The sequence below is a fragment of the Nipponia nippon genome, unplaced genomic scaffold, assembly GCF_047370975.1.
Source record: "Nipponia nippon isolate SJK-2023a ecotype South Korea unplaced genomic scaffold, ASM4737097v1 scaffold_9, whole genome shotgun sequence".
Classification (NCBI taxonomy): domain Eukaryota; kingdom Metazoa; phylum Chordata; class Aves; order Pelecaniformes; family Threskiornithidae; genus Nipponia; species Nipponia nippon.
In genome coordinates, this window is record NW_028262413.1 from 18,864,439 (window position 1) to 18,891,513 (window position 27,075).

Sequence of the window (27,075 nt, forward strand, 5' to 3'; positions counted from 1 at the left end):
TGGAGAAACACCCGCAGTTACCACAGCATCAGCAGCACAAAAAACCTCTGGCGGTTTCATCACCATTTTCAGCTAGGGCAGAATGAGATCATTTAAGATGAAAACATGAGAGTAATTACACTTGACCTGTATGAGTTAAAAAATGATGATAAAGGTCTCCTTTGGATTTGACAGGAGTATGGCAGTGTTCTCTCTGGTTCCTCCACTTCATGCATTCCTGCACTGCAACCCGTCCCTAGAACATCTCATTTTAACACTGACAATTTCACTACCAAAGGCTTCAAGAAAAACGAAGCGCCATTTTTCGGAGCAGAGCACAAACTGGGGGAAGGCCCTCGCCAGGACCCTGAATGCCCTATGAAGGCCTCTAACTTCAGGCACATCAGCGAAGGCCATCTCTGTGGTAAAGTTGCTGAGGTGACAGCAGTGCTCACAGGGCTACAGCCTACCCAGCTTTGGCCCCATTATTAAAACAACATCCATGGCTTTTAAGCCACCATAGAACATTTTAAATAAAAGCCTAGAAGTGGCAAAGGGGTGAGGAAACCTGAGTGCCGCTCCCCACCACGCACAGGCACACGCCGAGCGCTCACTGGCTGAGCTCTGGCTACTCAAACCCGAATGCTCTTTGCCTCTCGGCGGCCAGCAGACCAAAGAAAAAACCCAAAAAAACCTAAAAAAACCCAAACATTTCCTCCTCTCAGACGCGGCCCAGCGCCCGCAGCACCAACACTGCTCTGGCCGCGGCCTCCCCACCTCGGCGTCACGCCAGGGGCCCTTCGGCCAAACCGCCCGCCAAGGTACGCTGCGCTGGCGGCCGGCCAGCCCAGGGCTCCCCGGGCTGCCTCGGAGGCGAAGGCTGCGGCGTTTCTACCCACGGCCGCCCCCAAAGAGCGAGAGAAGGAGGCGAAAACACCGGAGGCGAAGGGGCCGCGGCGGGCGATGACGGGGACGGGGCGCCCCAGCCGCCGCCTCCCCTCAGCGCGGGCGGGCGGCGCTGCAGTCTCCCTCGGCACCTCCGGGGCGAGGCCGGCGGCGCGGGGGCGGCTGCGGCACCAGCAGGTGAGTGCGCGGCCCCGCAGCTGCGCCCCGTGGGCGGAGCGTGGGGCGGGGAGCGCCGGGCCGGGCCGGGCTGTGGCGGCGGCGGCGGGGGGACCCAGTCGCTCCCTCAGTCACTCGCTCTCTCTTGGGGCAGCGCCCGAAACTCGGCGGCGGCCGCGGCCCCCGACAGCTCCCTGGAAGCGGGTGAGTGCCGGTACCTGCCCCCGGCGTGGCGGCTCCCTCTGCTCGGCAGTTCCTGCCCCGCCTGGCGTGGGGTGAATGAGGAAGCGATACGGGCTCCCGCTCCCTCCGGCCCGGCCGGCTTCCGTGGGGCTCCCGGCGGGGAGAGGGGAGCCTGGCTCGGCCGCCGCCGGGCTCGACCCGCCGCTCCGGCGTGTGTCCGGGCGGGTCGGGCGTGAGGGGCGGGCGGGCCGGGCAGTGCCTCCTGGTGGGGCTGCGGGGCGGGAGTCGGCGGGGCTGCCTCCGGCACCGGGGCGCCGGCTGCTGCGGGGCTTCCTCCTCAGGCGCGCCTCCATGTTGGGCTCCGCGCCCCGGAGCGGGGGGCTGCGGCGGGAGCCCCGGCGGCCGGCCCGGCCGCGGACTTTGTGTACCCAGACCTCCCCGTCGCCGAGCTCGGGGTGCTCGGGATGGGGCCGGCTCGTTCGGTCCGCGGGGAAGCGCGACCTTAAGCGGGGCCCGTCTGTCAGCCTCCGGCCGGAGGGGCAGGCAGGCACCGCGGGAGCGCTGGCGGGAGGGGGAAGGTTGTGCCCCGTGTGAGGAGGTAACGAGATCCCTGTGGTCCTCGACAGAAACATGGAGTTTCCTCCTAGCAGAAATGCCAAGTTTGAGAATACCAACAACTTCTGTTGATACTCTGTTTCTGTCTCTCTCACGACAGTGAGTTTGAAGCAGATAAAATGCATGATCTTTTAAATGGTCAGGTTTCCAGCCGAATGGCGACAGACAATAAGAAATGAGGGAGCAGGAATGCCTGTTGCTTTTGTGTACATGCCAGGCGTGCATCTCTTAAAAACCAATTTTCAGTTTATCACTAGAGATTTCCCCGTTTGCATTAGGGTATGAAATATTAAAATAATTGAATTATGGCATTCCGTGATTACGTCTGACATCTGTTTACTCGTTGGCTCTGACTGTGGCACCACTTCACTTCTAGATTATTCAGGTAGCGCAGAGCAGAGTGTTAATCTGGACCTAGGAGCTCTTGCGGGAGATCTGTGTGCAAGGACGATGTTGTCCCGTATCCCGTGTCTTGACAGTCGGGTGCTTCCAAGGACAGAACTGAACCTGCAGAGAAGACAGGTGTGGGATAATCGGTTCTCATACTACATCTTTTCCTACTTTTAGAGACTCATTTAAAGCCTGAATTACAACATTTAACGTCTCTACAAATAGTCTGTGTCAAAATCCTGGATACACTTGTGTGTTGAGTTTCTTTTCAATCTTATTTGGGCTTTGTCCTCGTACAGTCATTAGTCTATTAACAATGTAATAAGCCAGCAAATAACCTCTTCGGCTTTCCGCCTATCAAACAATGATGTGCAGCATTGTACTGATCAAATAGGAAGCTATAACCAACATAGCTTTCTGAACAAGAGACTATGAAATGCTTTTTAAGTGGTCAAGCAATAATTCATAAACATCTTTTTTTAAAAACTGTATATGCAGCATTTCCTGTTTATTTTAGTTCCTGAAAATGGCTGTATTAAAAAATTAGGTATTTGTCCTTGGACTGATAGATTTCAGTCACCCCAAGACACTTACTATGGGAACCTGCAAATACTGAGGAAAGAAGCAAACATAGATTTAGATTTTTTTTTTTTTTTAAAGTTTCTCACCCTCACCTTGGGTTTCATAATAAAATACAGGTCTGTGCTTTAGTTTAAGAAATGATTAAATGCTGGTATTTTCAATTTCCTTGATTGACATAGTTTTATTCAAAGCTATCTTTTTGTAAAATTGAATATAGCAAACTTCTAAGGAAGTATGATTATCAGAATAAAGTACATAACCTTTGAAACCTTGACAGTTTAAAAATTGAAACACATAACAAGGTATTTCACTAGGCATTATTTGCATGGTTCTATGTAATGCTAAACACAAAAGAATTTAGGGGTAGCGTAAAAGAATTAAGAGTTAGCAATACTTTGAAATTTTCATCCTACATCTCATAATTCAGATTTAGGTATGAAGGAATTGCTGCCACTCAGTGGCTGATACAGAAGTATAGAAAACTACTCTCTGTTACGCAGCTATGATGTATGTGTGGTTAATGAGTGTGTCATAAGGTAATTCTGTTTGGTGAATGCGTGCGAGATAATTGATCAGGAAGATGCTCATGTTGTTCTGACCAGAGAAGAGTTCATTCTCAAACTTTTTTCCATTTTATATTTCATTAATTGTAACCCATCTTCTAATTAGGCATAATTATACAGTAGGGTCATAATTTTCTTATTGAATGGAATAGTGAAATAGCATTGTATAATAAATTTGGCTTTTTGACCATAGAGCACAGTTGAAAGGTACTCTGTAAAGAAACTAGAAACTATTTCTAAACTAGAGAACTTGTGAGATTTTGTAGCTACTTCTGTTAAAGAGAAATCTTTAGAAGAATCTTTCAGAGAAAACTTGGCTGTTTGATGCTATATAGATCAAGGAAATAACAGTAAAGCCTGGAAAGAGGACATCTTTTATTGAAATAACTGATTTCCTGGGAAAAGCATAGAAGCTTTCAGGCCTCTGAGTCTATTTTGATGTCTAAAAGCCACAGTCATTACAATTAAAGGTCATGTCAAATTGAGTACTTCAGGGCCTAATAGTTTAAATTAGCCATCCATCCTTGTTTCCGTTTGAAGGACTTCACTGTCACCCTGCATCTGTGCAGAGGCACGGGTCCTTTGCCCTGTGGATGCGTTGCTCATCTGTAGCTGGAGCTCAGCTCTGGCTGCTGCTCCTGAAAAGAGGAGCCCCTTCACCACCTCTTGCTCCGCAGCTGCACTGCAGCTGGAGGTGGGACGGTAGCACTTGCGGGTGTATCAAAGTTCACTCCAGTCCAGCTGATCTACAGTGAAGCTGCAGTGGCACAAGCCTCAACCCGGACGGTGCAGTGTAAATACTTTACAGGTGTTAAGCCAGCACTGAGGTATGTGCCTGTATTGGGTTCACTGACACAGGTATTTAAGTTCCTAAAGCTAACTCAGGTGTGTCTCTTCATGCTGCAGTCCAAATGTGTTATGTACCTATAGTCCAACATCCCCTTCGTTACATTTATGAAGTATATACTTAACCTACTGTAAAAAGAATGAAGGAAAAAAGGGATGAAGGAAAAAAGGGCTAGGGATTGAAACATTTGTTGCGGATGAGTCAGAGCTGAATGTGAAAGATGACAAGAAGGGATTTACTAGTGGAGTCTGGGGGCTGGCTGACTTCATTAGGAACCTAATTCCTCTGTTAATCATCCACTGCTGAGAAAGGTAATGCGATTTTTACTCTGGAATTATCCTTGCATTAAATGCAGCTTCACCATCCTGGTTATCAGGTTCTGTCCAAAAGTTGCCTAAAAAGCACCAAAACAGTTTGTGTTCCAGTAGTATTTTTAACTGTTTTCCTTGGTCCGTGACAAAACTTGTCATCTTTCTCTGACTCCTCCTTTACCTGCATAATCTGACTACAGAATTTGGTTCTATAGAGCTCTATGTGGAGCCAAAGGATGAGCAGAAATAAGGAAAGGGGGAAAACTACCCGTGCCCATTCAGAGCTATTTGGGTAGCACATTAAAAGTAATCATTCCGCATCCGCTTGGCTGTGCTTTGCAAAGATGCAATTAACAGAGATGAGCCTTTGAGAGCTCTTTACAGCCTTGGTAAAATAATGCTGAAGTGGCTTGTGTTATGTTCTCATTTAAAAGGCAGTTATTTCCACCTGTAAGCAAGTTTTTAGACTTTCTTAAAGAGGCATTACCTCTCTTAGCCAGAGCTAACCCGTTAGCTTTTTATGGTATTTGAGTAATTTTGCAAGAGTCTGCTCTATAGGAAGTAGTGTCTCTAGCTCTATAGGGCCACCTACATTATTCATGCTGCCTTTATGGCTGGAAGCTGCACCAGTGTGCTGCTCCTGTTACCAGAGACACCAGGAAAGGTAGAGAAATGAAAGATCTGGCACAGGAGTACTGGGGACCTCGCAAATCTGTCCTTGGCAAGAGTGGTGCAAGATTTATTTCTGGTCTGATCTAGACCAGATTCTGTTATTACAAGTAACACTGATACAGAGAATGGAAATCTGATGTGTGTATCTGTGTGTTTCAGATCATTTTCTGTTGGCCTTTTTTTCTTTTTTTTAATTAAAATTAATGCAAGTGGAACATTATGTCTACTTTTCAGTGGCAGAAAGGTGCCCTGGCATCCATGAAGTAAGTTATGTTTTGCACCTATTAAATTAGCTGTTGCTCTTTTCTGACTGACAGTAGATTTGACAGTTTCTGACTAAAAGATAGGAGTGATGCAGCACAGATGTATCTCAATAGCTGTAAATCAAAGAGGCAGGCTGTAAAATTAATTCTTTAAAAATATTTCTCAAGCTAAGAAAGTACATAAAACCGCAGAATACTTTTTACAGTATCCTCTTCCTGAAATTAATGTTTCCTGGTAATTTCTTTGCCATTGAGTGTAATGGTCTATCTGGAGAAGTTTATTTAAGGATACTTAAGCATAGTTGGTATTCCTATGATAATAACTACCATCCATAATGTCTGGGAGTTATCGTGGATAACTTCCTGAAACTTTGAGCCTTGTATGATACTTGCCTCACTGCTAAGGGAGGAGGGTGTGTGCTTGCCATCTCCTCCCGTTTGATCAGCCAACCATCAGACTTATTAAAAAAAAAAAAAATACAAAAGCAGCACCTTTCTGTATGCCCCAGAACAAGATTATTTTGAATTCCAAGGTGCTACCCACTTTTGAGAACAAAACAGATATGCAACATATATTCCTGTCCTGCTGTTCCCAATACTTGTTCTTAGGGCTGTGAGCAAAATGTGGTCTTGTTTGGTTGAAATGCAACGAAGTGATTTCCCTTTTATCCATTGGTAGCGAGAGTGGAGTTGGGATAGCTCCTACAGACTGCTTAATAGGTCAGGGTATCATTGCACTAGGCATTGTATCTGTCTGTGGCAAAGAGACCCTACTAAGACAAGCTCTTCCCAAACAGCTCAGTAAGGGTGCCCCTCTTTTCTGAAGAGGTGCGTGTGGGCTGAAGTCCTTTCTGCCTCACTGGGCTCAGAGGAGTTGTCTGAAGTAGTATCTTGTTTCTCATCTCCTGGATGGCTGAAAACCTCTAAAACGGGATGTACGTTTGTGCATGAGCGGCTTTGATTTGCATTATGTTTAGTCTTTTGCAGTCTCATAAATGATTTAAGTATTTATAGGCTTGGTTTAATCCTGGCTACCCGCTATAAATACAGCGTATCTTGAAACATATGCAGTAAATCTAAACTTCAGCCTCAGCTTTTTACCGCACCCCTGAGCTATGAAGTCATGCATGGTACTGATTTGGAGCTGGAAGCCTAGACCTGTGTTGGTTTAGCCTAGTTGTTTGTTGTGTGACAAATCTGTAATGATGAGAGGAGAAAAGAAGAAAACGGCATGGTTTTTTAGCACTCAAGTGTAAAGTTACTTTCTAAGTGTTTGAAAATATTTTTCCCCCCCCATCAACACCTATTTATTAGCGATCTAATAAAATCCTTGTTTGTGTATTTGATTCTTTATCGTATTCTCTGGTTTCTTCAGGAAGTGTAGTTTAAGCTTTGCCATGGATTTTCTGCTTAAGGAACTCATGAAATCTGAGCGTTTAGTCAGTACCGCTTTGCTCCTCATCATACCAATAATTGTCTAATTTACTTCAGTGCATCGAATGTATCAATATTCAACATGAGGAACAGCTTATGGGAAAAAGGATTTTTGATTGTGACACCAGATTTCTCTTTCTGATAGTAAAGCTTTTTTTTTTTAAACTTACAGTGAGATTTTTTTTTAAGGTTTAGATGCATGAACATGTGAATACATACTTGAAAAGATGATCAAAAATGTCTAGCAGCCAAACGCGAGGTTAAGCTTGGCTTCTGCAGTCTGCCTTTTTCTGGGAAATTCCCCAGTGAGTACAAAGGCAGTGTAGCTAAGCTATTGCTAACACATTGTTCGATGGCTGAACTATGCTTTTCTAGGAGGAGGCTGTATTTGATTCTTGTCTGAACAGAAGAGGAATCTTATATTTCTTTCTTAAAAGAAACAGTCCCTCCTTTTCAAAAAGCCCTCTGTGTGAAAACTTGGTAGGAAGATACGGTCCAACCAGTAGCAAGTAGGGCCCATTATATGCTCTTAACTTGTATTCTCAAGGAAAATTAAGATTAATAGATGTAGTGCAATAACTTTGAAAGACTGGCATGTTTGAAATATGACACTGACTGCCCTGTACGTTTTATCTCAAGATTTTTATGGTGTGTTTTGTAATGCCTCTGGGTGACTGCATTTTGCTGGCATGACTATGTAACCAAAATGAGTATTTTGTACCTTACTGATTTTGTTAGTGCCTGTTGAACTGGAGAAAATACTTCACTTGCTAAAGAACACAGTTGTGTGTCAGAATATTTTACTGGAAAACTCTTGTGAAAGTAAGATTTATTCTTGCTTATTTTTAAAAATGTATTTAATGTATATTCCTGTAAGAGAGAGCACAGATGGCTGTCTTATATCAAGTAGGTGCTGCCAGGATCTTTCACTTTGATAACGAACTCTGTTCCTTTTATAGATTAAATAAAAAAAACTGCATCTGAAACCCTCAGTCATACAAGTGTCTCTGCATGTGGAGGAGTAGATTTGGTTATAGATGCTTTCAGTATTGATAGATATCTGGTTTTAGTTTTTTTTAAAGAAACTTCTTTTTTAATAGTCTGGTTCTCGCGCTCACTGAGCGATGATGATTACATTTCTTCACATCCAGTGTGCTGGTCCGTTAATGCTGTGTTCGTGCTGAGCTGTGAATTGCTCAACAAGAGTTTAGCTGTTTCCTTATGTGTCTTTTGGCCGATGACTGTGGCCTTCACTAAACTAAAATATTCTTACTAATGACTTGAGGATGCCAATTGCCAAATATCCAGAGCAGATTTGTCTGTCAGGAAATCGTGCAAGCTCTCTCATATTACATTTGCTTGTGTTCCTCGATAACTGACAGGAGCTGACATGATTTCTGTTTGACAAGTTTATCTAAGAAGCAGCATCCCAGGGGCAAGAGCTTCTTAATATGGACCTAAACTCGTCCAGGTAATTTAACAGCTAAAATTCATCCACTTTTGCTTTGATCTGAATGCAGTGAGCCATCAGTACTTGAACATGTCTTCTCCCATTCTCTCAGGTAAAAAGGAGACTCCAGCATCGCCAGTTACCTAGTTCCTTCAAACCTAGCACAAGGGTCAGGGAAGGACAGGTAAAACCAGGGGTCAGTAGACAGTGCTTGTGTCCTGCCTAGAAAAAAATCCTGTCGGGGAACTAGAGAGCAGGAAGATAACAGCTCGAAGCAGTATTACAACTTTGGCAGGTATCTTGGCCCTGACTCTGCCCTGTGAAAGAAGCATCTCTTGTTGTGCAAGTCCAGTGAAGTTGTTCTGCCACAGGACTCCCCACCTTTATAACAGCAGAAGAGAAATTTCATGAGGGGATATTGCCAGATATTTTTTCCGGGTAGATTTTTTTTCTACAGGCCTTTTTGAAGAAAGGTGTGATTTGGACCAAAGGATTTATAGGTCTGTCTGTTAATCCCCACAGGGCTTGTATTAGGTTCTTAGGATTTTTTCCCCTTCCTCCAGTTTCCTTAGACCCTTACAGTGAGGGAATCTGCAATCAATTTATACCTCTCAGCTCATTCATAATTGCAGAGTACCTATTCTGTTGGCAAAACTTGCTTCATCGCATATACACTTGAGAATATCTTAAATATGGAAGGTTCTCTGGAATCTAATTCTCCCCATTTATTTGGTCTTATTTTAATAGAGGGTGGTTTTTTTCTTCAGGAAGTCAGGGCGTGTCTGTATCATTCAGGTTTGCTTCCCCAACGGCCTCAGCTGCGATTGCTGACTTCCCTGGCTGAGCCATCACAGCCTCAGCGCACGTTCACCAGAACTGCACATCTGCAGGACAGTCTGTTCCAGTTAAGGGTGAGTTGTGTTGCATTTGTGCTGTTACACTGCTGTCATTGCGTCTGACGTGCATGCTTTTGCATGCAAATACCTCATACTGCTATCCTAAGTAGGCACTTTTGGTGTAAGTATATGCTTATTTTATCTGAAGTTAGAAAAAGTTTCAGCTGAAGTGGATGATAATGCTCTGTTGCAGCCTATACTGTTTTTTTCACAAGCCTTTCCACATTGCTCTAGTATTTAAAAGATTAAGTTATTAGATCTGCACCACCAACTTCCTGCGCCACAGACCCTCCATGTGTCCATGGAAGGGAATATGGGGTTGGCGATGAGGGAAAGCTGGAATGCTGAAGCTGCCATTTAGGCAAGGAAGTTGATGGATTACTGTTGTAAGGCAAGAGCAAGTGGGAGAGAGAGCAGCAATATGAGTATAGAGGTAGACCTGGAGTGCAGCAGCAGCAGCACCGCGCAGAGTGATGAGAACTGCCAGGCCATGCGATGCCACTCATCCTTGTTGCACCATGTTTGTCAGAGGGGTGCTCTCACTTCACCCTCGCGAACTCCAGCTCCTATCCAAAACTTTTGCAATACGATCCAAATGCCCGCCAGCTGGGGCTGGGGCAGGGAGAGGAAGCGGAGCTCTGGCTTGTTGCTCTATTCTGTTTTCTCTTTCAGTTTAATTTGCAAGCTTGCTGATTTCTAGCGGTGCCACTAAGATTTTCAAGGCAATCCTAGAGCTTTAATGTAATCAGTACTAGTATCTGTCAGATTGGTTTTCTGACCTATTTAGGGTATTGCAATTTGGAATTAATGTTGCTTTCCTTTTCCAGTGGGTGGCAGTTGAAGCAAAGAGAAATGTTTATTTGCTTGGAAGTTTATATAGATATATACTTAAGGAATGGGAAGAGAAGCCAAAACAGGCCAGCCCCTTTATTGTCTCTCCTTATGTTGAGATCTTTTTTTATTGCATCTCCTAGCTGGAGAAAAGGACAAATCAAAGGACCTCTTGTGACCAAAATCTTCTTTAGTTTCAATCGCCTCTACTTTTTGTGTGTTGTTCTGTTGCTTGTTTCCTTATTCTCTTACTAGTTAATAACCGTGAGCCTAATCTTTCCATCACTAGAGCTTTGCATTGTGTAAGACTAATTTCAATACTTTGAAGCAGGGAGCTGCTAACTTCTTGCAGCAATGTGTTCAGCTTCTCAGATCTGTATTTTGATTTTGAATGTAACATGTAGTAACATTCCTTTCTCCTTTTAAAAAGCAAATCTTGACAAGAAGTCTTCAATACTGATTCTTAGAAATGTAATATATATGATAACCCTAATATCTGTTTCCTTGAAGGGCCAAATTTTGACTGAAAAGTACTTTACTGCACATTTTTTGTATGGAGTTAGTGTATATCTTATTCACAGCTGAGTTTGAAGCATATATTATTAAAATAGCATATCTGAATCCAAGTACTGCTTAACTAAAGTACACATTAGTGCATTTAGTGAATATATAAGTAAAACAAGTGAAGTATATATTTATGGGAATACAAATATATTTTTAATGTATAAATTACTGCATTTCTAAATGTAGTAGAAATTAGGTTAAATCTATTTTTTAAAATTGTAAGAAGTATGTGTATCAGTGCTGAAACCAAAAGTCAGGTTGAGAATTGTTCTTGGATCATGGAGCATAACTTGATATACTTTAAGAACTAAATTTCACTACTTTTTTTTTTCTTTCCAAGCTGTTAAAAGAGTGATAGGGTTTTTTCAGCACTTTCCAGTGCCTTACATTGTGGGTAAATACTTAATGCTGCATAAAAAGCTGAAGTCTTTTATTTTAATGATTTTTCTTTTGCTAGGGATGAACTAGCAGTTCATCTTCTATAATATGTGATTATAGCTCACTTGGCAATTAATCCCCATCTTCTCCCTGAAGAAAATGAGGTTTTATATAGGTATTTAATGTAGCTAGGCCAAAATATATTTAGTTAAGTTGGATAACATTATTATAAATGCATTTCAGCAGTTTTGCTGTGTCCAAATTGAGTCAGCTTATCATAGCTAAGCCTTGTCTCAGCATATATGGCATTCCACTTTAAGTCTGTTCCTACGTTGATGCAGTTAAATACAAAAGCTTATGCAAACACGGTCATTCTAAGCACTTATAAACTGATTTGTCACTTGTGCGGATACAAGTGCTGCTGCTGCTGTTAGAGCAAAGTTCGACTTGACTGATAGATGAAACTTGTAAAACGATTTAGGACTCTAAATGGAAAAATATCCAGGAAGAAACCTTTCTACCCCTTCCAGCCACATGAAATAAATTCTGAGAAATTAATTACCAGAGCAGCAAGGAGCTGAGCTTCATCTGGTTGATAAGAAAAACTGATTTTACCTATCAGCAGTACTCTTTGGCTGTAATGACCTAAAATGGAAATCTTTTTTTTAAGCTAAAAATACTCTGAAAGCCATGACATAGCATGTATTCAGTTTTGTCAAAGGTACACAGTCAAACAGAAAACTACTCTTTCTTTTTTCTTTTTTTTCTTTTTTGTTACAAGACTTTACAGTCATTACAGATGTTATCATAATGTAAGTCAATCAGTAGAAAAAAAAAATCATTTATTTTCAGTTCCTTAAATTTAACTGTCAATTACTGGATTGTCATTTGCTGGAAAAATTGCTGTACACTTCTATAGATGGTGAAGAAAAGGCTCTGAATTTTTTTTAAACTGTTTTGATACACACACACGCGCGCGCGCACACACACACAGAGTGATGGTATGCTTGAATTCTTGAGTTTTTTTACTTTCTTGAAGACTTCATCCCATTGACAAACAAATCTTATTTTCGGGGTTATTGAAGGATTTTAGCATTATTTCTAGTCTGGATTTAAAAAATTATCTACTTGTATTATGGTTTTGGTCTTTCCTTCTTTTTTTTTTTTTTTTCCCCCCTTCATAAGTCTGATTTTCTTACTACTACTTCACGCTGCTTTCCAGTGAGTAAGCTGATCCTAATACTAAAAAAATTTCTGGGTGAGTCTCAACAGAGGGATGTTTTCTTTGTTTGCTTTAAACAAACCATGGGAGTTATAAAGCTCTGTTTTGAATTAACAGCTCTCCAAGCTAGGCTGTACACTTAACGCTTCTCAGACACTGTGGTGAGGCAGTGGTATGAGCATTCAAATACTTCAAAGGAAAGACAGCCATATCTAGCATTTTATCTTCTTAAAAGCACAAAAAAGGATGACAGACTCATGTAATTGAAAATGTTTGCTATAGGCAAGGTGTCCCAGGCAGACCAAGATGGAAGAAGGTATCCTTGTTCTGCTGCATTTAGTTTTGCTTTAATTACTAAGAGCACCCCACTGCCTAATAAGTAAGACTTAAAGGCAACTTAAAAACATGCCTGTTTGTGTGTCTGTGCTTTTGGTATTATTCCTGTGATCCTTTAGCTCTTATTTGGAGTTCTAGTGGATGAAGTTGCAGTACGTCAATAAAGAAGAGCATACTTATGATCTTCTGATCAAGGTCTTATTTTCCAAAGTCTGCTTAATACCCCTACTGAATTGCTTAACCATTAAATCTCCCAAAGTAATTTGTTAGGAAATTTGCAAAGCTACAAAAAAGATATACTTTGCAGTACATCAGTTTCTATACTTTTTAAGTCTTTTAAAGCCTGTGTATAAATACCATAGCATTGTTCCATCTACCATCTGTGCTCAATGCATGAAGCAATGGAGGGAAGCAGTGAGGGGGGAATGATTGGAGCTGGATGTGGGACTCCGAAGAGATATGACAGCAAGAGTGCTTTTGTACTGGATAGCAGAATTGTTCTGCTTCTGCTTGACCCCTAGTATGTTGTGTACTTTGGGTAAATTGCTTGCTTGTTGCTTGTCCAGAAGAACAAGTTTAACACATGGTGTTTTCTTCAGTTGTTTCCTTGTTTTTCCTGTTGCAATAGCCTGAGTGCGGGTGCCCGGTTGGGGGACCCCCTGTGTGCTGTCATCTTACATGCTTGGCTGCCAGCACCATCTCACGCAGGGCAAGTGCTAAGCCATCCAGCTGGGCGACTTCCCTTAACTCTCATCCAGCATCGTAGGACTGACCATGCTGAGCTCAGCCGTGTGTGCTGCAAAGCAACACTCGCTTCTAGCCTTGCACAGCCTGAGCTCTTCTCTGTTGGAAACTGGAGAAATTTCCATGTAATTGACAGCGTACAATATTGCATCAAGGCTGGAACCAAGGTGAGGTAAATGTTTCTGCCAACATCTCGGGGAAAAGCAAATAGTCTTGAGACTTTGTGAGTTTTCTTGCGCATTCTTTGGGACTTTATGATGTATTATAAAGTTTCTGAGAGATTTCTTTTTCTTGAAGTTAGGTTCTACATGAAGAATTCACATCTTTTGTGCCTATGCAGGTGTATTAATAAGATGGAGAGAAAATGAGTGGAGTAACAGAGAGGGTTTTGTCATCTCAGAAAAGAAGCTGGAAAAGCTTTTTTGGTTCATTTCATCTTTCCACAGATTCCAGTTAGACTCTCACTCAGTATTGCTTGGAGCCATGTTCTGATACTGACTGCTTCTCTTCGGAAGCAATTGCAGAAAACCAGAATGGCAACATCATATCATCCTTATGTTTACCTGAGATTATGGTTGGCTGAGCTTGCAAATCTTCACACTCAACTAAACAGAATTTCTCTTTTGAATCTTCTGAATGCTTGATCTGGTAAACTGAAGAAAGGCATATTCTGGTTATCAGTGAGCAGAACCTTTTCCCATTGGAGACCGAACATGGTAACAGGGAAGGCAGAAGCCATGGAGAGCCCCTGTTGCGTGTTTGGTGCAGCCACAAGTTGAAGTCACAAGTTGTAGATCAAAGAATGGAAGATGTAAGCCTGTGCTCTCAGCCTCTCAGTCTTTGTATGCAATGCAATGACTTCAGCTGTTGCAGCAGTTTTTCTTAAACTTTTCTCAATATTCCCATGCTATATAGAATTAGCACTCTTGTAATTTGTGTTCAACTTGAGTTGGATAGGTGGAGGTGGAGGGAGTTGGCTAAAGCACCTTTGCACCATGTGTCCATTAGTTGCATCTCCCCACAAGCTCAAACAGTACAATTGGTTTTTTTTTCTTTGCAAATGTATAGTGCCATATGACATCAGATGCATATGGCATTCATAAATAACCTGTGGTGAAAATGTTTGTTCTTACAGCTGAGCAATAAAAACAGCTACAAGTAAGTAATAATGTCCCTAGCAAGCAACATATTAAGAGGGAGTAGGCTGGTTGCTTCTGTTCCTGTAATGTGGATCCTGGAATCCAGAGGCTGGTTGGCTCTGACTATGCAGGAGAGAAACTTATTTCTAAGCTGGTTCCCACATCATTTATGTGTTGAAGTTGTCGAAGTTCTGAATTGGCCTTTTGGAGCACAGCAGTAGTGCTCTGGGCAGGCTCTGAGTTTTCAGGTGCTGCTAAATACTAAAAAAAAAAAAAAATAATGTAAGCTTTGAGTTTGAAACAGTTTTTAAGATGTTTGGTTGTGTGTTCCAACTGTGCAAATGAAAACATTGCATTCTTTATAGGTCAGTAGAAAGGGCCGAAGCAGTAGCAGTGATGTGGCCAGCATGTTACTTAAGGGATCTCGCAGCAGCATAAGGGGCTTGCAGCTGCACTGATGAGAGATGTCAAGGGGCCTGAGAGGGGATTGCAGATGAACTTTATCCGGTTAGTTACATCCCGTACTAACAGTGCTAGAAGTAACCCAGCAGGGAAAGCAAAATGCTGTTTTACTTCATAGCCCAACCAAAAGTACAGAGGCTTCTGGCTTCACTCTGCTAGAGCCTTTTCCTATTGCAAAGACAACCAAGCTTATCTGCTGCTGTTAGACTTTGGTTTGCCTACATGTACTGAAATACTGTACAGTCCGTCATATCAGGAAGGAATTAGATAGCGACTTGAGATACTTGAGCTCACCAGACTTTGAACAATATTTCAGTAAAAGCAGATTGAAAGCAGTTAAACCGGTGTTCACGAAGATCTCAATATGGTCATAGTTTAGCTGGCATAGTAGCACCATCAAGTAAACTCTCACATTCATACTTATGCTGCAGGCTTGTGTTTCAGGAATGAAATTCCCCTGACGTTAGCCAGACAGCTTATTTGATTTAAATGTTAATGAAGGCAATATTTTTTTCCTTCTGCTACAATTGTTTTAACCAGTACCATTGCGCCTGTTAAGGGATGTGTCCCCCTGCCCCCCCCCCCCCCCCCCAAAAAAAAACCTGGGGGGGGGGGGAAAAAACTTTGTTGTTAAAGTCTGAAAATAGCAAAACATAAGTTTGATATTGCTTTAAGCAAGAGAGAAATTAATTTGAGACCTTGAATTCTGTACTTGAAAACACATTTTCACATGACATATTCTGGTGACATCAGTCTTAATAGAGTATATTTCACAGAATTGTTTCAAACTTATCTTTCACTTTTTCACTCTGTATTCCTGTGCTCTACTTTCTTATCCTATGCCTTTTATTTTTGTGCTTTGCTGAAAAGCCAGCTGCAGTTCAATACTTTTGTCTTTAAAAGACATTTTATACAAAGAAGGTTTGCAATGAAACCTTTTAAATTGTGGAACTCCAAAAAGCTTTGTTTTTCTGTTGCCCAGCTTGCTCTCTTCCTTGACCTTTGGTTTCTGTGATACATATGATACATAAGTAGCAAACAGTCAAAAACTGATTTTAGGAAACTTTACTGGATTACTTTGATTCTCTCTCTTATTTTATTACTTCCAGAGACTGATGGCAATTCGCTTGTACTCCTAGGAAACTTAACATTTCCACAGAGAGTCCATTATTAAAACAAATAACCAATTCCAGTTGTAATACTAGTAGGAAGCAGTATACTGCAATGTAATGAATTTCTGAGATCAGTCATTAAGTCATCTTTCTGTATCCTTAATTTGTTATATGGAAACTGCTGGGTTTACAGGTGTCCCAATTTTGGAGAAAAAACAAATTGATGGTCTCTGAAAATGTGTACAACTTTAGCATCTAGTTTATTTAGAAATGGATGGTAAAACTCCAGAGAAAAAAATGTGATGTGGTAAAATGTATTTTGCCCAAAGTTAAGTCTCTCGGTCATCCTAAAGGACTGGGAGTGTTTGGTGGTTTTTTTTTTTCACTTTTTTTCTTCTGAACAAAATCCATTGTGCTGTTGTCAAGTCCTCTGCAGTTTGCAATCAGATGTTTCCAGGATCTGTCACAATAATTAGTTTGCTTGTCTGAATCTCTTCAAAGCAGCAACTTAATAGATTTTTCTTTTAATTGCTGAAGTTTTGTATTAGCCTTCCCAATGGCTGTTTGTTCAGTAGCTAGCAATATAGCAGGTAGTACAGTGAGCTGACATTCAGAAGCTGGGGGTTTTTCCCTTTCAAAATGCTTTGTAAAGTCAACAGCACTGTGGATACACAGTATGAAATTCAGAGCAACTGTACTGTGATCAAACAATTCTTCAGGTGTGTACAGTTCTTTACTTTGAGTCTGTCACAGTTTATGCTTGTTTTATTTAGTGAAATACTTTGAAAGAACTGATATGACAGTAGTGTGAAGTGTAAGGGTATACAAATAAAGTAATGTATTCCTATAAAACCCCACCTTTGGAAACATATTAGGGTATAGAAATTTTGGTTCTTTCACAGTAGCTGGTCTGTCCTGCTTAGTTAGATTTTTCCTGTTTTTGAAAGGGTCTTTGTTACACTCTTTGGCTTTTCTTGCCACTGATATACAGGGCTGAGGTTTTCCTGTTCAGGGAAAAACTGGCTAGACTCACCATGCTTTTTCTAATAAAGCTCACAGAGCAGAGTGTCGTCTTGGAAAATGTAACAGATTGGGTTTTATTCAGCTGGTATATTTTGGACCTTTACCATGTTTTCATTTATCTCTCACTCACAGAAACACTCTAAAATGGCAACCATTTAATCTTTTTTAGATTATAAAGCCTTTGTTATGGCTCCAGAGTTTGATGGCTGACGCTTTACTATATGCTTTGATCTCCACTTTTTTGTTTTGCTTTAGGTTTTTTTTTCCCCCAGTGCCTGTGGAAACGTTCGAAGTTCTGACTATTCTCAGGGGCTAATATAACTTTTTATGGAATCAAATTGAAAAAGGTCTCTGTTAGATTAGTGCAGGCATACACATGCTTTACTTTGTTTTGCAAAGTTGTATTTATTGCTAAATCCTTACTCTTCTCTATGAAGGCGCAGCTTTAATAATTTGGCTTTCTGCCTCCAAGCTGGCTCTTTGTCCGTGAACAAGAAAAGGTTCCTTATGATGCTTCGTATGAAACATAAGGGTTCCTCTCTTGTCTGCCCTCCGACTTGCTTCCCATCGTTCATATGCTAGTTATTGTTCGAGTTCAGGATATTTAGGTGCAATACAGTTATAGCAGTTGCAAGAAGCTTGTGCCTCCTTGTGCTTGTGCCACATGTACTATTTCAAATAATTGTTCTCGACTTCAGTGTGAGTGCCTAAGAGAATGAGGATCACACAGTTCAGTTTGATTGCTGCTCCATTTACAATGTGGAACACTTGTCTCCTGCAGCTCTGCCCAGTATATCTGGAAAAGCAGGAAAAGTTTTCAAGCCACAGGGCTCATTTAGATGGATTCTTCTCAGTTTCGCTCAGTTGTCAGCTATTATTTCCTGGCAGGTGCAAGTGCTGCGTCTGCTCCCTGAAGGACTCGGTCACTGTGATTTAGATTTGCCATAGCCTGGGTCTTAAAATTTTTAGGCTATCTAAAAGAAATATGTCTGGGAAGATACTACCAAAGACAAATCAGAAAAAGAGGTAAACAGTGAGTCTGCAAAATATTTCTTTTGTTCTTTATTATTTGAGTTAAATAGAATGAATAGAGTTTAACTCGATAGAGTTAAATTTTTGTGGTTAGGCTGTACTAGAAACAGGTAGGAAGAGTAGATTGTTGTGCTGGGCTTCCTGAGAAAGACAAACCTGGGGACTTGTTGGGTTAGCACATGACTCATCTACTACCTTGTGTATTCAAGGAAAAAATCCCAGATACTCTTCTGATGATGTGACTGTTTCTGTCTTGCCAAAGTGTAGCTAGATGCAGCCCGTATCCAAGAGTTTTAGAAGACAGAATGAAATCCTTGCCAAGTATGAAAGACAGGTATGACAGGTGAGTACACTTGGCAGACAATTTCATTTATTATGCAGCTATTTGAAGTGGCAAACTTCCAGATTTCCACTGATAAAGCAAGATAATTGCCTAACAAGGTCACTGGGAACAAGGAATACAATGGGATAGAAATTATGTCCTTCTGTCCTTTGGTAGAACAGGTCCTCTTATTTCATGACATGCTGGAAGGACCCACTGGGCCAAAATCATGCCAGTTCCAGACACTGTGTATGTCATGTCTCCCATTGCCTGCCAGAAAAATGAGTTTATGAAATGTTGGAAAATGCCCAAATGCAAACTACAATTGGGCCAGTCTGTAGTTATGTGGTAGCTTCCTTAAATGTGTAAAGGCTGGAGGAAGGTGGGTTTTTTTGTTGGTTTTGTCCTTTAATTCTGTGAGAATTGTATCTTATTTTTTATTTTTTTTGTTTGTTTGCTTAAACTGCTCTGAATATAGTGTCAGTAATTTTATTGTCTTTTGTATTGTGTTTGTGATTAGAGTAACTCAAGCTTTTCAGAGAATTTTCACAGTGTCATTGAGAGATGGAACTATCCTCATTTTAAAGGAAGGAAATTGTTATAGGAAAAGTAGAAGATTCTCACCTATTTAAGATGCTAATCTCATATTTTGTTTTTAACTATACCTGTGTCTCTAAAGCACATTCCAGGTGATTTCTAGCCACGTCCTAATAAAGAGCTGAAATTTTTTGGATGAAACTCTCAAAACTCCTCTGTCCCTTTGAGGCAGAAAACCTGCCAAGTCTGTGGAACTTTGATGTGGTGATTAAAATTAGGCATAGTTGTAAGTAACTGAAAACATGTCTACTAATCAGAGATGTTAAGCAACTTCAATGGCGTTTGCTAGCAGTCATGCCTGTAATGCATGTCAGAGGCTATTATTGCTATTTTGAATGAATCATTTGGGTAACAGAGGTCACAACTTAATTTGTAATTGTATACATGAGTACACAGAACATGGGAGCTACCTATTAACTACTTCTGCATTATAATATCTTTTTACTGTCTCATGATTCAAAAATGTATTTTCAAAGGAAGAGGAGCAGTCTGAAAGAAACATGCTTATATAGGTTAAACTGCATGTATTCAGATGGATCGTTATCTTTTTGATGCCACACTGAAATATTTATATGATATTCAACTAATGCATGTGGAATAGACACAATCAAGTGTCAGTCAGCTTCCAGAAAAGTTGCTCAGTGTTTTTCTCAGAAGGCTCCATCCTTCAGCTTCTTGGCAAAAGAGGAACTACTGTTTGGAAATGAGCCAATGGTCCATCTAATGAAATTTCGTAGCTCAAATAATGATCAGCACCCAGTGGAAGATTAAGAAATACTGTAAATATCTGGTTTGCTGCTTTTAATTTTTTGTTCCTTCTGAAACAAAAAGCCCCCAGCTGCCCTCACAAAAAGATGAAGGAGAAGGGGGGGGGGAAAAAAAGGGGGGGGGGGAGGGGGAAAGGCCTTGACTAATGTCTTGAAATGGAGCATTTACGGAAGAAAAAGATCAGCTGAAAGACCTGCTGCTGAAATTAGCTTGTACATGCAGAATTCTTGCATCAGCAACAGACTACAAATGTAAAGAGAATGACTGTAGCTCTGTTCATGATATTCTTGACATCCTCCACAAAATTCTCAATGTTACTGAGTTTTATTCCAACCATTTTCCCCGAGAAATGTGTTTTCATTGGCATAGCATTGCGAGACATAAAATTCTGGGCTCTGAAAAATCTAAACTTGCCCTTGTCTCGGCAAATGGCACACTCCTCCATGGGAGTACTGTGAACCTTTGAATTTAAGCTTTTCTTTTAAAGATCTAGTCCTATGGGTTGCATATAAAATGTGTTCAGCATAAAGACAGGGTCAACTAAGGAGCTCAACGTGGTCCCTGGAATGCATACTGACAGGGATACTGCCAACTCAAAGGAGCATGAGGAATGAAGGTGGCGATATCTTATGGTCCAAACACTTACACGAGCTATTTATTCCCTTAAATTGTGGAGTGCTTGATTCCCAAGTTGTGGCACAACTATTTTTTTTTTCCAAGACTACTTAATTCCTAGGTCTTGAAACTAGGAATTATCAGGTAAAAAATTTCAGTATCCTATCAGTCCACTCATAGTGTTGTTGCTCCTTGTTCTTTACTATGTTTTTTAATAAACTGTGTTTTCCCATGTACTCCCATAGCTTGCTTTGAGCAGGAATATTTATGTCTGTAAGCTGTGCCAAAAGGAGTGGTTAAACCACTCCAGAAGTGATAGGAGCTAACTGAGGTGTGATGAGAGGAAAATAATTCTTCTAAATATACTTAATTAGGGCTTGTCACTTGAAAAAGATAAGCAGACTAAATTCTCTGATAATCCAGAACTCTGTATCTACAATCTGCTAGTTCACTGGAGATGGAAAAATCTTACATGTGCTGTCTGTATCCCAAAATCCAGGCCACTGAGGTCTGGCCCTTGGATTATTAAGACATAGGTGAAAGCTAGCAACAGAAGTAATAAAGTTCCTCTCCATCTTTCTGTCCCACCTGTTGGTTCCCTGCCGCTAGATACAGTTGCCATGCAGTTTTCTAAACTGTCTTAATGCTTTTGGCTTTTGAACATGTTTGAGTCATTTGCTACGCATCTATATCTCTCCTCTTTGCTCTGTGGGTTGGCTGTTACTGACTTCTCTCTGCACACCGTGTGGTCCAAAACATTTATGTTGCCTACTGGATACCAATGAGGAAACAGTCCTGAGTTCTTGAGGAGCTCTGGTTATCTGTATTAGGTGATCTTAAGTCATATTTTGCGTTGCATATACTGTTGGCCCTAAATGTAATGTTTGAGCATCTCTTTCTTGTTAGATGCTTAAACGTTATTTATGGAGTGTTTGTAAACTTACAGGCAGAGTGTCTGGGAATGTTTGGTGCGTTCCCATAGAGCCAAACTGTATTTTGACAGCTGGTTAATGCCACAAAGCCTCCAGAGTGGCTATTGCTCTCTAGCTGTGATTCCTCCACCAGTTAGATGACTTTGTGAAAGTTGTTCTGCAACTGGCTGTGATTTACAATCTGGATTTTAAAATATAGGCTCTTCCATGTAACTGTTGTTTGTAGGATTGGCGCAGCCCAAGTAATTTTGCTTTTATCTCTAAATATGAGCCATAAATTCAACTCTCTGTTCCAAGATGAGCTGAGAGTTGGTGTTAACAAATTCTATTTTTAATATTACAGTTTGTGTCGCCAGTCTTTGTAATTAAAGCACTTTGGCGAGTATATATATCTTGTTTTATTAGAGCAAACTAAGGAACAGAGAAGTTAAAGGGTTTCTCGAGGTCATGGTGCATTCAAGGTCAAACTCAAAGGAAAACAGTACAGTTCAACTTGGGACCTTGTCTACTTTTATGGATACTAACTCCCCTCCCTATAGTAGCAGAAGTCACTGATTGCTGCTATGTAATCTAATCTCTCCCTGTTCTTGTTTGGTTTTGGATGTGAAAATGAAGTTTCAGTCGTTGTTTGTAGTGAGTCCAACAAATGTTGAAACCTGAAAGAATGCTACTTGTTTCCTATTTGAGAGATGCCTGCTGAAACTAAGCCAAGCTAGACATTTGTACCAGGATGAAAAATGAAGAACCTTAGCTGTAGTGTTCCTCCAGGTAAAGGATTTGGATGATGTGTTGTGAAACTTCTGTCAAAATTCTTGCTGTCTTGTGTGTAAGGAAATCAATAAAAGAACGAGCGTGTTTTAAGCCCGGTCTTGCCATCTGTCTGTTCTGAATAAAGGCTGTCCTTGGATACCTGCTAGCCAGGTAGTTGAGTAGATAACATAAGAAACTCTTGCTAAAATATACTTTCTAATGCTGGTCAATATGCCAGGAAGAGAATATCACAAAATAAATTTATCTATATATTTTAAGTTCTCTTTTTCCGCTTCCCTGGGTATTCCCATACTCCACCAGTCCTTATATTTAGCTGGTTTTACTTAGGATTATTTATTGTGAAGGTACTGGTAGGGGGAGCTTGGGGTTTTGTGGGGTAGCAGTTTTGCAAGATAAATAGGTTTTACTTAAGATTGTGTGGAGTATAAACTGAGGACTTGTCAATTAAGGCGCTATTAACATTTACATCAAACCTGGCCTATAGTCTTGGCACCCAAAACTAACATGCAGTTATGTTCATCTGCCCTTCAGCTCTTCAACAGATTGTGCTTTTGGTTGGTTCCAATATCCAGCCGCCCACCAAGTCCGTACACAGCTCCTTACCATTGCTCTAGGCTTCACAGGACATTGTTCATGATCTTTCTTAGGAAACATTTGGAGCCACAGTAGTTCCCAACAAGATTATTACAAAGTGCTTTTCATGGATTTGCATTTAAAATCTATGAAAGAAATTGAAGCAGACCTAGTATGTCATTTGGTATGATACCATATTAAAAATAATATTACAGTAATTTGTGCTATATTTTGATGGCTGCTATAGAGTTTTAAATATTCCTTAGAGTATGGAATTAACATACTGAGTTCTAAATAGCTTAAATAGCTCTTGACTTGGTAGGAAGATTTTTTACTTTTGCCATAATCATAAAATCGCTGTTGGTTTTCGGGCCATTTGGAACAAACGTTGCAGGGCCCTTGAAAGGAACAGCTTTTCAAAAAAGTGTCTATTATTCTTGCTTATACTTTTATAAATACATACCTCAAAGGTGAGTAGACAGTCTACAAACTGTTTGAAATGCCCCTTAGAAATTAAGTTTGCTGATTTTGTTTCAGATCTGAAAAAGGCCTTTGAAAGAGGACTTTGGAACTTTAAGTATTTGTAATGGCAGATTACCTATGCCTGAAATTCTGAGCAATATGCTTACTCAGCACTCTTGGTCCTTGGTTTATGAGTAAGTGAGAAAGTTGGGAGTTTCCGCAAGAATGACTCATATCAAGGAAGAATCCTAATACTCTTCTTCCCTGTCTGATCATGGAAGCAAATTAATTAACCTGCGTGCGTAATGCGTCTTCCCAAAATTATGGAAAGACTCTTGATTCCCCTTCCTGTAGGAGACAGGATGAAAAATTCTGAATATAAGTTCAGTAACACAGTGCCTCAAAAGCGGGTAGAATTGCTGTTAGGAACCTGTAACTGGCCATCCTGACACCTTGCTTAAAGTATAATATTGACTCTTCCTGTTGATTGTTTTTGAAAGAAATAGTAAAACTCTGACTTTTAAGACTGAAGAGTATAATCCTTAGATATGATGACATCTTGCTACTATTAAACAAGGCTTTCTCTATCCATCTGGTCAGCTTCATTTTCTAGTAAGTGGATGGTGATAGTAAATGGGAGCGGATGCATGGAGGTCAGCAGTAAATGGTCACAAGCCTGAACCTTGTTCTTTTGACTCTCTCATGCCAAGATCATAAATGTAATACTGTGTTCCACTGAGCTCTGAGTCTGCACAAGTATCTGAAATAACCATTTCTTTGTGTAGCTGTTGTAACTTCACTAGATGATGCTAGAATAATTTTAACTGTATCTTTTAACCTTGCTACTGCAAATTGCTTAGAGAATCTCACTATTTTCTGTTTGGAGAGCAAAAATTAATGTTTCCATAATGTGTTCCTTCAACATACTGAAGGTTTATTTTGAATTAACCAAGAGCCCAAAATATTTACTGACAAGAAAAAACACTAAACAGTGTTTTCTCTAGACAGAGTTTTACTGTACTCGCTTATCCTAAATCTCAACATTGTGATGGAAGTTATAAACAGTGACTGTGGAAACAACTCTACCTTAGTACTGTTCAAGTTTCCTAAACTGGTTTTGTACGCTGCAACAGTACAAGACTAATGCTTAAAATGCTTCTAGTTTCATTTTTTGTTCAAAGACGTAAAGTAAAACTCTAGAACTTCTCAGATCTACTTTCAAGGTGGGTGAAGACTCTCTTTCTTGGGCAATACCTAAACTGTGCATCATTGCCCCAGAACAGTGCTAAATACTTGGGGTATTTTTTTACTTGTATCTGAGTCTTTCAGAGGCGAGCAATGTTGGGAAATTTTAACAAAGTCTGGACTAACTAGGGATTTAAACTCTTCTAATGCGTAATACCCCAGTTTATACAAGACTACTAATGTTTATCTACGCTGCACTGAGCCTTTTAGTCAATGTTAAGTGTTTTGAGAAAGGTCAATATACAAATCCAGTTTGCTGTGTGATTAATACAGTGCATTAATGTGGGCTGATAAGAATATAATTAGCACCTTTTTTTAAAGGAACTATTTTCAATTTCTCTTAATTTGCTTATGCTAGTTGGGTGTCTTGTATCTGTCTGTCTTTCATTGTAAATGAATGCTATTGCTAGAAAAATGTGTTAAGATTATTTGCAATGACAGACAGAATCTATATTCACTGTTTTCTCCTATTTTTTCCAAAACAAGAAGCACTTGTTTTATTTTCTGAGGATCCTTTTGTACTGTAAAGAATGGTAGGGCAGATGCAGGCTTCGTTGTTCTAGAGGTTTCTGTGTAGTTTTTGTGGGTGATGTCTGAAGTCTGTCAGCCTGACCTCGGTGCCAGGGAAGGTCATGGAAAAAATCATCTTGAGTGCCATTACGTGGCACATGCGGGACAATCGGAGGGTCAGGCCCAGCCAGCATGGGTTTATGAAAGGGAGGTCCTGCTTCACTAACCTGGTCTCCTTCTATGCCAAGCTGACCCGCGTAGTGGACAAGAGGAAGGCTGTGGATGTTGTCTACTTGGGCTTTAGTAAGGCTTTTTTGTCTCCCACAGCGTTCTCCTGGAGAAGCTGGCTGCTCACGGCTTGGATAAGTGCCCTCTGCGCTGGGTTAAAAACTGGCTGGACAGCCAAGCCCAGAGAGTGGTGGTGAATGGAGTCAAATCCAGTTGGCAGCTGGTCACAAGTGGTGTTCCCCAGGGCTCAGTACTGGGGCTAGTTCTGTTTAATGTCCTTATTAATGATCTGGATGAGGGGATTGAGCGCACCCTCAGTAAGTTTGCAGATGACGCCAAGTGGGGTGGAAGTGTTGATCTGCTGGAGGGTAGGAAGGCCCTACAGAGGGACCTGGACAGGCTGGATCGATGGGCTGGGGCCAACTGTATGAGGTTCAACAAGGCTCAGGGCTGGGTCCTGTACTTGGGTCACAACAACCCCATGCAGCGCTACAGGCTGGGGGAGGAGTGGCTGGAGAGCTGCCTGGCAGAAAGGACCTGGGGGTGTTGGTTGACAGCCGCCTGAACATGAGCCAGCAGTGTGCTCAGGTGGCCAAGAAGGCCAATGGCATCCTGGCTTGTATTAGAAAGAATGTGGCTAGCAGGACTAGGGAAGTGATCGCCCCCCTCTCCTCGGCACTGGTGAGGCTGCACCTCGAGTACTGTGTTCAGTTTTGGGCCCCTCACTACAAGGAGGACATTGAGGTGCTGCAGCGTGTCCAAAGAAGGACAACGAAGCTGGTGATGGGCCTAGAGCACAAGTCTTACGAGGAGCAGCTGAGGGAGCTGGGGTTGTTCAGCCTGGAGAAGAGGAGGCTGAGGGGTGACCTGAAGGAGGCTGTAGCGAGGTGGGGGTCGGTCTCTTGACCCTAGTAACAAGTGACAGGATGAGAAGAAATGGCCTCAAGCTGCGTCAGGGGCAGTTTAGGTTGGATATTAGGAAAAATTTCTTCACCGAAAGGGTAGTCAGGCAGTGGAACAGGCTGCCCAGGGAAGTGGCTGAGTCCCCATCCCTGGAGGTATTTAAAAGATGGGTAGACGTGGTGCTTGAGGACATGGTTTAGTGGTGGACTTGGCAGTGATAGGTTAATGGTTGGACTTGATGATCTTAAGGGTCTTTTCTAACCTTAACAATTCTGTGATTCTATAAGTCAGCAGCACAGGGTTTATTCTCCATTTTCATTTTTCACTGTTCCGCTGGAAAAGGAAATGAAAGCAGCTTGAACAATCTGTGTAATTTCCTCAAGATGTGCAAGTTGTTGCTACATGCAATTTTTTGCTACATGCATTTCCACCAGGAATACTGGAAACTTTTTCCTCAGTTTCACTTACACAAGTAGGTACGGAAGTTCAATTTTGCCCTTTGTCCAGGGAGCTGTTATAAGTATTTGTATATGTTTGGTACTCAAGATTATATCAATTTTTTAATGTATTCAATGAATATATATTCAATGTCATGATTGCTTTCTGCAAATATTTTTCTCATAACTTTTTAAAACTGAAAAAAACCCTAGACCTTCAGTGGAACAAAATGTTAGTGTAGGGAGAAAATTATGAAAATGATTCTTCTTCCTCAGGATATCTGATATTAGTGCGTATGATACATATTTGCATATCTTGCCAATAAGCAGTATTTCTCAGTACACATCTTAGATGAGCAGAGGGCACTAACAGCTATAAGAGAATCATGTGAGGTTCATTTCTCCCTTCACATTTCCTCAGATGAATTTTAAGTGCTGTTTTTTATAATTCTGACATTTTCTGACAGAAATAGGTTTCATAGCTTTATTTTTAGGGATGGATTTAGGTTTAGAACAGTTAAGAAAACCCTAATGCTCAAATTGGAAAAGTGCATCTTGGACAAGGAGATACATTACAGGAGCATAAAAATTATATTTACAAAACTACTTCTTAATTAAGGCT

At 41.1% G+C, this 27,075-nt stretch overlaps 1 protein-coding gene across 7 annotated transcripts in view; it reads left to right on the forward strand.

Moving 5' to 3' along the window:
- Positions 1-828: 828 nt before the first annotated feature.
- Positions 829-27,075, forward strand: part of PRKCD (protein kinase C delta) — a 73,233-nt gene continuing 46,986 nt past the window's right edge. For 4 of the 7 annotated variants that reach the window (XM_087743191.1, XM_087743195.1, XM_087743196.1 and 1 more), the window contains exon 1: positions 1,127-1,245. The gene's annotated coding sequence lies outside the window, so the exon portion shown is untranslated. Of the gene's footprint in view, positions 1,063-1,126; positions 1,246-2,215; positions 2,362-9,146; positions 9,263-27,075 lie in introns of those variants that run through there. The other 3 variants (XM_087743193.1, XM_087743192.1, XM_087743194.1) reach the window with 3 other exon arrangements.